Source organism: Hordeum vulgare, chromosome 1H, assembly GCF_904849725.1.
Source record: "Hordeum vulgare subsp. vulgare chromosome 1H, MorexV3_pseudomolecules_assembly, whole genome shotgun sequence".
NCBI classification, from domain to species: domain Eukaryota; kingdom Viridiplantae; phylum Streptophyta; class Magnoliopsida; order Poales; family Poaceae; genus Hordeum; species Hordeum vulgare.
In genome coordinates, this window is record NC_058518.1 from 253594870 (window position 1) to 253606018 (window position 11149).

The 11149-nt window shown below is 42.3% G+C and overlaps 1 long non-coding RNA gene across 1 annotated transcript; it reads left to right on the forward strand.

Moving 5' to 3' along the window:
* The first annotated feature begins 1382 nt into the window (after positions 1–1382).
* LOC123409230 lies at positions 1383–2183 on the forward strand. The gene is made up of 2 exons (XR_006612837.1): positions 1383–1693; positions 1788–2183. It is a non-coding gene; the product is annotated as an uncharacterized LOC123409230 (long non-coding RNA).
* The last annotated feature ends 8966 nt before the right edge of the window (positions 2184–11149 follow it).

The window sequence follows — 11149 nt, forward strand, 5'->3', positions numbered from 1 at the left end:
TGTCAATGTACTGCTTAGAATGAGCATTTATTGATGTAATTCCTTAAAACAATCTCTTCATTTTATCTTTATGCGAGAAACATGTCGTCAGTACTTAATGACATTTTTACTATTGTCCTATGATCAACAATTTGACCATTTTGGTAACTTTACTCACTACTTCCTTGGAGTAGTTGAAATATATGGTTGTTCACATACCATGGAATATAATTGACAAAAGAATGATTGCAATCATGTATTTTGCTCATTAGTATTTCAGGATACCGGTTCTTTCTTAAAACTCCTTCCATGTGACTCTGTCAAGAAACTCTTCTTGGATTTTTCATCTAAACTGCTTTATTATTTTGCCAATATGTATTTTCCCTAAGTTGATTAGGCAGTACTATCTTCATAGATTATTATGCCTAATAGCAGGACTATATTGCTTAAGTACTTTACTAAACTTATTCTCAATAAAGTCTCAATTTCGTGTCAAGAAAATCAGATAATTTCCAATCAACAATGTGTCAAGAAAATACAAGCATCTTCGCTTTCCTCGGTGTAATTAAATTATTTGACCATTTCATTAAAATGACGATTTCAACTCCACATACTTGCTTCAATCCATTATAGGATCTTTTGAAGTTTGCACACTTAATATCATCCTCTCGCAGACAAAATCACCATTTGATTTTTTAAAATATACAACCTTGCTTCTATTTCCATCTTATAGGAATAATTTTGACATCCATCTGTTGTCTCTACTCCTAAAGGGGAAGTTCGTAGCTTCTTTTCTAGTTTTCTTTCGTCTCACCTCTCACCTCCGTCTAGTTTTTTTTCGTCCGGTATTTTGTCCCTCCTCCTATTATCATATATTTAGTAATGTATTTATATGAAAGAATCAATCAAATTTAATTTCTAATACTTCTTTAAAGACCCAATCTGAATTAATTGACCTTACCATAAATGGCTCAATCACATTTATTAATACTTCCATACATCATCAAATTAAATTTATTTCTAATAAATATTTAAAGACAAAATCTGAATTAATTAACCTTACCATAAGTGGCTCAACCACATTTATTAATATTTCCATACATTATCAAATTACATTAATTTCTCATAAATCTTTAAGCACCAAATCTGAATTAATTAACCTTACCATAAGTGGCTCAATCATATTTATTAATATTTCCATACGTCATCAAATTACATTAGCGTCTACTCCTAAAAGGGAGTGGGTATGTCATTTGGTTGGTTCACGCACACTAATTAATGTGGAAATAGTTTGGAAACAAATGCCAAATCAATTTGTAAATCAAACCATTAATGCTCTTCCTTATAATATGCAAAACGAAGACAATCAACCATCAATTGTAATCTCCCAATTATTTCTTCCCTTATGATGCATATACACACCAAGAGAGCAGCCCGATCGGAGTTGTGTTTCCTTTTCTTTCCTTTCCTTGTTATACTTTTTCCTTTCCTTTCCGTGTCATATTATAAATTATGACGAGATTGATGTAGACACGAGAGGAACTACCTCCACCAACGGTGCACTGCATCTTCTAAACACGGATATATTTTAAAATCACCTCCACAACATCCATTGTGCGATGATGAGCCACCTTGCAACACCATAGAGAGACCTAGAGATAGCCGTACCACTACACAAGTTCACCGTTTCAGTTACCCCATCGACCCATGTGAGGTATGCCTGATTTTTTGCCACACACATAGAGATGAGTCCGATCGAGGAGCCGAGGTTGTGGTCAATATGACCATTGTTGCACTCCATGCTTCAGGTTCCCGTGGTGGAAGGAGAGAGGATGTCCGAGCAGAGGAGGGGGTGTGCGCCCATCGCTAGCAACTCTGTGAAGGAGAGGAGTATTTGTTGCTAATGCTCTATGGGTCACGACCAGATTGATGTAGGTTCAGTCATCTCCGACGCCAATCTGCCCTATCATCTAGGACAAGGAGGATTTAGAAGGATGTGGAGGACAAAGCTTGAGATTGTGGAGACTAGAGATTGAGATGGATTGATCCTCAATCTTGAATAGTTTTCACTGGTCACGTTCGTCATGTGTAGTGTTACCATGCTATGTTAATTAACCTGAGATGGATAACTAGTGTAACATCCCAAATTTCCTATTTGGAATGTTTTACAATTGTAGCTAAGCATCTATGCATTTTTGTTTGAATGAATGTGGCATTTGAATTTTTCTTTGGTTTTAGTTTTAATAATTATTTTGGCACAAGATTATAACCACAAAGTTTTCCTCACAATATGCTTTCCAAGCAAGAAAGAGATGGAGGTAACATGACACCCCAAAATAAATATAAGTCAGAGGAAAATAGTGCCAAAAATTTTAAAGACAAAATTTGGATTTTTATTCGATTTAAAAAAATTTATGAATTTTTTATTTTGCGAAAAATAAAATGCCCACGTGGTGCGTTTTTTTTGAGCATTTTGCTATATAATACCTATTTTTTGAAAAAGGATTTAATTCCTTTTCGTGGTCTTATTTCCTCCTTTTAATAAATAGGAAACCAATCTTTTTATTTTAGGAAAGTATCTGAGCCATATTAGGAATCCGATCTGGCCCAGGAACCCCGTCATCCCTAACCTTCAGCACTTTCCTTCTCTGCCATGGCCGAAGCTACGAGGGAAGTATCCTCCCGATTTTTCTTCCGGATTTGCGGGATTCCTTCCCTCCCTGCGCCTCCCTCGCCCATCTAAAGGATCCCCTCGGCCTCCTCGTTCCATTCCCCTAGAAACCCCACCGTTTCCTTGCCCGACGCTGCCACGCCACATCTCGCCGTTTCCGTGCGAGGACCGACCGAACCAGGGAGCTCCTGGTGCGAGCGCTACGTCGCCTGGACCCCCGACGGCCTGGAACCCCGCCGCCGGCCGCCCCCTTCGCCGCCCCTAATGCCAGGACCGTGCCAGACCACCTCCCGTCGCCTCCTTACCGTCGGCCAGGACCATCTCGTCGCCGTTCTGTTTCTCTGTCAACGATAAGGCTCCTCCTCTCTCTAATTTTTTCCTCACACCGTTAGATCCTTTTTGTGCGGATGATATTAGATCTACTTACCTCTTTGGTTAATTAGATTAAACCAACCGGTTTTGTTAGTTAGATTATAAAACCGAAAAGTTTTTATTATATTGCGGCCGTCCTCTAGATAGCATAAAACGTGCACACCCCACAACTAATCAGGATCTGCCACGTCACTCCTTATTTTTATTCTTTTCTGTTTTAATTTCTGAAACAGATTTGAACTAGTTTTTAGATTGCTTATAACTTTTAATCTATAACTCCAATTGGGGTGATTCTTTTTGCATTGGATCACAAATGTTATGTAATTTCCGTAGATATATAATTTGTCCATGTTTGAAAATGTAAAATTTGAATTTAAACAGATTTGGTTTAGATCTTGTTTTGCTTATATCTGGAGTTTAAAAATAGATTTTTAATTGATTCTTTTCGCCAGTGATAACTAGTGATCTTATTTATGAGTATGTAAAATTTCAGAATTTTTGGAATATACTAACCCATTATTGTATACAAAACGGATTCTGTTGTGGTTCTTGTAAGACAATTTTACTCTTTTACGATATAACTACTTTTCTTTATTGCTTTATTTTGATCACTTGCTATTGTGATGCTTATTGTTTGAAATTGTTTGCTTCGTTTGATTATGGGGAGTGCGAAGCTTGTTATCTAGACGCGCTCGAGTTCGACAATCGTCAACAAGGCAAGTCACATTGATCATGTTTTTACCTATGTTTTATATGCATTGTAGCTCTACCTTCTTCACCCAATTGCATGCAAAGTAGGTACTAGGAAATTTGGATCTTGATGTAGTATCATGTGGTAGGCACCCATCACCCTTGTTAGTTGGTCGGGACGATGAATTTTATTTTGCTATGCTTTTAGTACACGGGGTTATGGCTGAGTGCTATTCATGAGTGTTGTGAGAATAGAATAATGAAGACCGAATATTCCAAGACTTTCGAGACCTCAAGATGCAACATACCTCTGGGTGAAGGACGGTTCAGATGGGCTCCCTGGGATAAACCAGTGGAGAACCCGGGATGCATGGAGAAGCGCCATGACATCTTGCGGAAAGCTTCACCCAGGCGCGAAGAGATGGATGGATTCTTCAAGATCCAAGGCTTACCTGCACAGCCACAAGTCATTATGGGCTCTGGCTTGGGTTGACAACATGGTGACTCTGGACGGGCGGTGCTACGAGATGTAGAAGAACGGTAGGATTGGATGGGCACCGACAAAGGCTCAGAGGAACCCGTTGAAAGACCATGTTTTGATCATCCGGTTCTCAAACACCCTCAAGCACGAGGACTCCAACGGAGGCGATCAAATCTTGTGGGGATTGCGTGCAAAACTCTACAGAGTACCCAAACCTAATCGATTAGTCGTGTCCACGGTCATGGACGACTTGAGACAAAGGAACTGAAACTATCTGGAATTCTCAAGACAAATAATATTAATGATATGGGTATTAGTAACAACTTGGGTATGAGAATTGGTTGGTGGAACCATCTCATTAACAACCAACCATGTAGTAATATTTTTCTTTTAGCCCTCTCTAGTTGTAGGAGAAAACTTTGCTTTCCGCTAAAAACATACAACCCCACCTGCCATATATGCATATAGTATAGATGATACTTTTTCACCTCTCTCTTTTGTGACTTGCCGGCATATCCAATATGCTGACCTACACGGCTGCAACGTGTCATGTTGCACAGTACTTTTCCGACCAAGAGTGAGGTCACAGTCTACGCTCGGTGATATGCCCTGGAGTCAGATGGACTCAACTACTTTTGAAGCGTCCGCTAGTCTTCGTTTAGTTATATCATGAGTTGGCCTTCAGTCACTTCATTGTAATCATTATTGTAATAAAGTACTAGATATGAGATCCGATTAATAAAGTTGTGTGATTGAACTCTCGATATATACATTGATGTACTCTGTGTGTACCAGCATGATCTTGGGATGGTACGGAAACACCAGAGACTTGGCCGTTTCAGCTCGGGTCGCTACAGATATGGTATCAGAACACACGCTGACCGTAGGACGTAACCTCTAGGATTGGAAAAGCCTTAGGAAGAAAACTATTTTATTATATCTATAAATCTTCTATATTTCTCTTCTGCTCATTTTTGAATTATCTCCGATCTTCCAATATTTTCTAGATGGCCACCTTCATCCCAGTTAAGGTCACGGAGTTTTGCCAACCCGACACCACAATGCCCTTGGGAAAGGAGCTGATGTAGATCGCCAAGGACTTAAGGATTTCTCTGCCAACCATCACCGGAAAGCCAACCTCGTCTTACCCGGCAGATGCACGCTACAGGATTGAGGTGCACATCCCCGGAAGAACTTTCGAGCCGCGCACATAACCTGTGGACTTCAAGTTCATCGCACCCAGCTGGATTCTCGGAAGGGACATGGCGGTTCACTGTGCACTTGGACGTATCAAGGAGGTGTACAAAGGCTGTCCCATTTCACCAGACCTATTCACGGTCTCCCGGAGAGGAGCAGATGGAGGCATCATCATGACCAAGACTAAAGACACTTTCCTGTCCTATGCTGAGACCTTGGAGACACACATAGGGACTCTAGAGCTTCGTGTAATCCAGGACACAAGGAAGATCAAGCAACTGTCGCTCTACGAACTCGACCTCGAAGATGAAGCCCGAGATGCCCACTACGAGCACGCATTGGAGGTGAATGACTTCTTGGAGAGGATCGAGAAGCTGAAGGCTCGTGTCGCATATCTGGAAGAAGAATTGGACATGGGAGAAAACCTTCACCCTGAAGGAGACGTAGCCCCCTTGATCAGTAATGAGGAGGACTACGAAGCAAGCTCTACCGACGGACCAACCACCATGCTTTTCTCAGGAGGACACCTAGAGAAGTCCACCAATTTATCTTATTGTTCAACGTTTAGGAAGATGTTTAGGTTATCGCAAAATTGTATCCCCGTGTTTGAACCTTTTGAGGTGATAAATGAATAAATGTGTGGTGTGAAAAATTGTTTGTTGCATGTCATATGGGTAGTGTATTATCTCTTTAGACCCTTGTTCTATGCTAATCCAATCCCTCTACAAACACCAGATGCCTCCGAGACATGACCCTGCTTCCAACTTCCCGCCGGAACTCACTCAGTTGATCCAACAACAGAATGCCCTGATGTAGTTGATCATTCAGAACCAGAACAATAACAACAACCATCATCCACCCTAGGACGACAATCTCACCCGCTTTTTGAGGTTGAACCCTCCGACTTTCTCCAGCAGCGTTGAGCCCATTGTGGCAGATGATTGGCTCCACAAGATGGAGAGCGAACTAATCACTCTTGGATGTACTGAAGCTGAGAAGGTGCGTTTTTTCGCGCATCAACTTGAAGGCCCCGTAGCTGCATGGTGGGATAACTACACCACCACATACCCAATTGCTGGTGTGACTTGGGAGCGGTTCAAGAAAGCCTTCCGCACCGCTCATGTCTCAGCTGGAGCCATGAGTGTGAAGAAGCGTGAGTTTTGCAACTTATGCCAGGGAAATCGCTCTGTGGCTTAGTATGTTGATGAATTCAGCATGCTCGCCCGATATGCACCTGGATATGTGGCCGATGATGCGGCCAAGCAGGAGAAGTTCATGGAAGGACTCAACGATGAGTTGAGCATTCAGCTGACTGTGGCTAATTTCAACAACTACCAGGAGCTGGTAGATAAGGCTCTTATCTTGGAGGGGAAACAACAGCAAATGGAGAACCGCAAACGGAAGTATGGACATGGGAAGTTCAATTATGGAGTTCAATAGAAGCCTCGTTACACCCCCTATCCAGGGAATACCAGAGCAGGATCCGGTAAGTTTGGAGGACACATCCAGCATAACCATCCAGTGCACAACCATGGAGGCCACAACCATGGAGGAAATGGGAACAACCGCAATGGCGGCAACTTCAAGAATGGCATTGGAGGTAATGGCACTCAGCACCACCCCGCTCTAGCTCAGAAGGATTTGAACCATATCACCTACTTCAAGTGCCAGAAGACGGGGCACTATGCCACTGACTGTCCCCAGAATAAGCAGGGAAATGGAAACGGCAATGGCAACTCAGCAGCAAGGAATCCCAATCCTTTTCCCCGAGCTCAGGTGAACCACATTGATGTTGAAGAGGTCTATGATCACCCCGATATAGTGGTTGGTAAGTTTTTGCTAAATTCACGTCCAGTACTGGTACTATTTGATTCTGGTGCAACGCATTCATTCATATCAAGGGTAGTTGTGGAAAAGTATAGTTTACCAACCAGAACCCTCAGTCAGCCCATTAAAGTGAGTTCCCCAGGGGGCATGATGACAACCCGGATAGGATTCCATGCTTTGAGCCTCAACATCGGAAACCATAAATTTCCCACCGACCTCATCGTATTAGAGTCACAGGGATTGTATGTAATCCTAGGCATGGATTGGTTGACCAAGTACGAAGGAAACATTGATTGTGCCCTTAAGTCTATTTTGCTCAGCACCCCAGAGCGAAAACGAATTAAGTACGTTTCCCAACGCCCATCACAGAGTAAATGGGTGAACTCTCTTACAAGAGTTGTTCAGGAGGAAGTGTCGGTCGTACAAGAGTTTCCAGATGTATTCCCGGAGGAATTGCCAGGCATACCACCGGATAGGGAGATTGAGTTTCTGATTGAACTATTATTACCAGGGATTGCCCCAATATCCAAGAGACCCTATCGGATGCCCGCAAATGATTTATAAGAAATCAAGAAGCAGATCAAGGAGTTACTTGACAAAGGTATATTCGCCCAAGTTCATCACCTTGGTGAGCCCCAGTTCTCTTGGTTGAGAAGAAGGTTAAATCCTTGAGAATGGTAGTCGATTATCATGCATTGAACGAGGCGGCCATCAAGAACAAGTATCCCTTGCCGATGATCAACGATTTGTTTGACCAGTTAGTTGGATCCCGAGTGTTCTCCAAGATCGATCTTTGATCAGGGTATCATCAGTTGAAAATCCATGAACAAGATATACCCAAAACAACCTTCACCACGAGGTATGATCTATATGAGTACACAGTCATGTCATTCGGATTGACTAATGCTCCTGCATATTTTATGAGTATGACGAACAAGGTATTTATGGAATATCTGGACAAGTTTGTCGTGGTGTTCATCGATGACATACTGATATTCTCCAAGAATGAGGAAGAACACAAGGAACACTTGTGGTTAGTTTTGGAGAAACTTCGAGAGCATCAGTTGTATGCGAAGTTCAGCAAATGTGAATTTTGGTTGAAGGAAGTCGGATTCCTCGGACATATTATTTTCGGAGACGGAATAGTAGTGGATCTAGCCAAGGTTGCAGCAGTCACCGAATGGTTAGCACCCATGTGAGTTAAGGAGATCCGCAGTTTTCTCGGACTTGCTGGATATTACCGGAGGTTTATCAAGAACTTCTCGAAGATTGCCAAGCCCATGATAGAGTTGTTGAAGAAAGGGTCCAAGTATAATTGGACCAAGGAATGTGAATCCAGTTTCCAAGAGTTGAAGAAACGTTTGGTTACAGCCCACAACTGATATTGCTGAATATTCGAAAGGATTTCCAGGTGTATTGTGACGCATCACGTCAAGGACTTGGAGGAGTACTCATGCAAGAAGTAAAAGTTGTAGCTTATGCATCCAGACAGCTCAGAACTCATGAGTTGAACTATGCCACACATGATTTGGAGTTAGCAGTTGTAGTGCACGCTCTCAAGACCTGGAGACATTTCCTTATGGGAAATAGCTGTGATATTTACACTGATCACAAGAGCCTGAAATATATTTTCACCCAGAAGGAGTTGAACCTCAGACAGAGGAGATGGCTAGAGTTGATCAAGGACTATGACATGAGATCACATTATCACCCATGGAAGGCAAATGTTGTAGCAGATGCCTTGAGCCGTAAGAGTTATGTGAACACGCTCATAGCCAGAGGATTACCCCACGAGTTAGCCGACGATCTTAGAGAGCTCAAGTTGGAGGTAGTTCCAAGAGGATTTGTAGCCACGCAGGAGATTCAGTCCACCTTGACCAGAAAAATTCGTGAAGCACATAAGTCAGACAAGGAGATAGCTGAGATAAAGCAAAGAATGAATGACGGGAAGGCTAAAGGTTTTCGTGAGGATGAACACGGAACCATATGGTTTGAGGGCCGTATCTATGTGCCCAATGATCCTGAACTCACGAAGTTGATACTGCAGGAAGCCCACGATTCCCCGTACTCGATACATCCAGGCAACAACAAGATGTTAAAGGAAAGTTTCTGGTGGACAGGAACGAAGAAGGATATTGCCGAGTTTGTAGCAATATGCGATGTTTGTCAGCGAGTAAAGGCCGAGCATTAGAAGCCAGTAGGATTACTTCAACCTTTGCCGATACCCGAGTGGAAATGGGAGAAGCTTGGTATGGACTTCATCATAGGATTACCTAGGACCCGTTCAGGTTATGATTCTATCTGGGTAGTGGTCGATCGTTTGACCAAGGTAGCTCACTTCATTCCCGTGAAGACTACCTACACGAGTGCTAAGCTGGCCAAGATATATATGACCAGGATTGTATGTCTGCATGGAGTTCCGAGGAGTATCATGTCAGATAGAGGAAATCAATTCACGTCAAAGTTTTGGCACCGACTACACGAAACCTTGGGGACGAGATTGGAATTCAGTACAGCTTTTCACCCACAGACCGATGGACAGACCGAGAGAGTCAATTCGATTCTGGAGGACATGTTGAGAGCCTGTGCAATAGACTATGGGTCTAGCTGGGACGACAATTTGCCTTACGCCGAGTTCTCATACAACAACATCTATCAGACCAGTCTGAAGATGGCCACTTTCGAAGCTTTATACGGAAGGAGGTGCAGAACGCCATTGATGTGGGATGGTGTTGGAGATCGGAAACTTTTTGGTCCCGAACTTATCCGAGAATCTGAAGAGAAGGTCAAGCTGATTCGTGACCGACTCAAGATAGCTCACTCCAGACATAAGAGTTATGCAGATGGCAAACACAAGGAAGTAACATACAAAGTGGGAGACCGAGCATAGCTTCGTGTGTCCCCACTTCAAGGAATCAAGAGGTTTGGTGTAAAAGGAAAGTTAGCACCCAGGTTCATTGGCCCCTACAAAATTCTTGAACGTAGAGGGGAGGTTGCATACAAAAGCTGGAATTGCCGGAAGGATTGTCCGTAGTTCATGATGTTTTCCATGTTTCCCAATTGAAGAAATGCCATGCTGAGATGGCTGATATTCCATTGAGAGACACAGTGCCCCTAGAGGCCATATAGCTTGACAGTGACCTGACTTATGAGGAGAAGCCCGTCAAGATTCTCGATACTACCAACACAGTTACCCGCAGCAAGATCATCAAGTTTTGCAAGGTCTTGTGGAGCCATCACACCGAGAAAGAAGACACCTGGGAACGGGAAGAAGATCTTCGTCGAGACCACCTGCACCTATTTTCTAGCCAACCCGAATCTCGAAGGCGAGATTCATCTTAAGGTGGGTAGGTTTGTAACATCCCAAATTTCCTATTTGGAATGTTCTACAATTGTAGCTAAGAATCTATGCTTTTTTGTTTGAATGAATGTGGCATTTGAATTTTTCTTTGGTTTTAGTTTGAATAATTATTTTGGCACAAGATTTCAACCACAAAGTTTTCCTAATAATATGCTTTCCAAGCAAGAAAGAGATGGAGGTAACATGACACCCCCAAAATAAATAAAAGTCAGAGAAAATAGTGCCAAAAATTTTAAAGACAAAATTTGGATTTTAAAAATAATAATTTTTATGAAGTTTTTATTTTGCAAAAAATAAAATGCCCACGTGGTGGGAATTTTTTTCTGAGCATTTTGGTATATAATACCTATTTTTTTAAAAAGGATTTAATTCCTTTTCGGGGTCTTATTTCCGGTTTTTAATAAATAGGAAACCGATCTTTTATTTTAGGAAAGTATCTGGGCCATATTAGGAATCTGATCCGGCCGAGGAGCCCCGTCATCCCTAACCTCGAGCACTTATCTTCTCTGCCATGGCCGACGCTACCAAGGAAGTTTCCTCCCGTTTTTTCTTCCGGATTCGCGGGATTCCT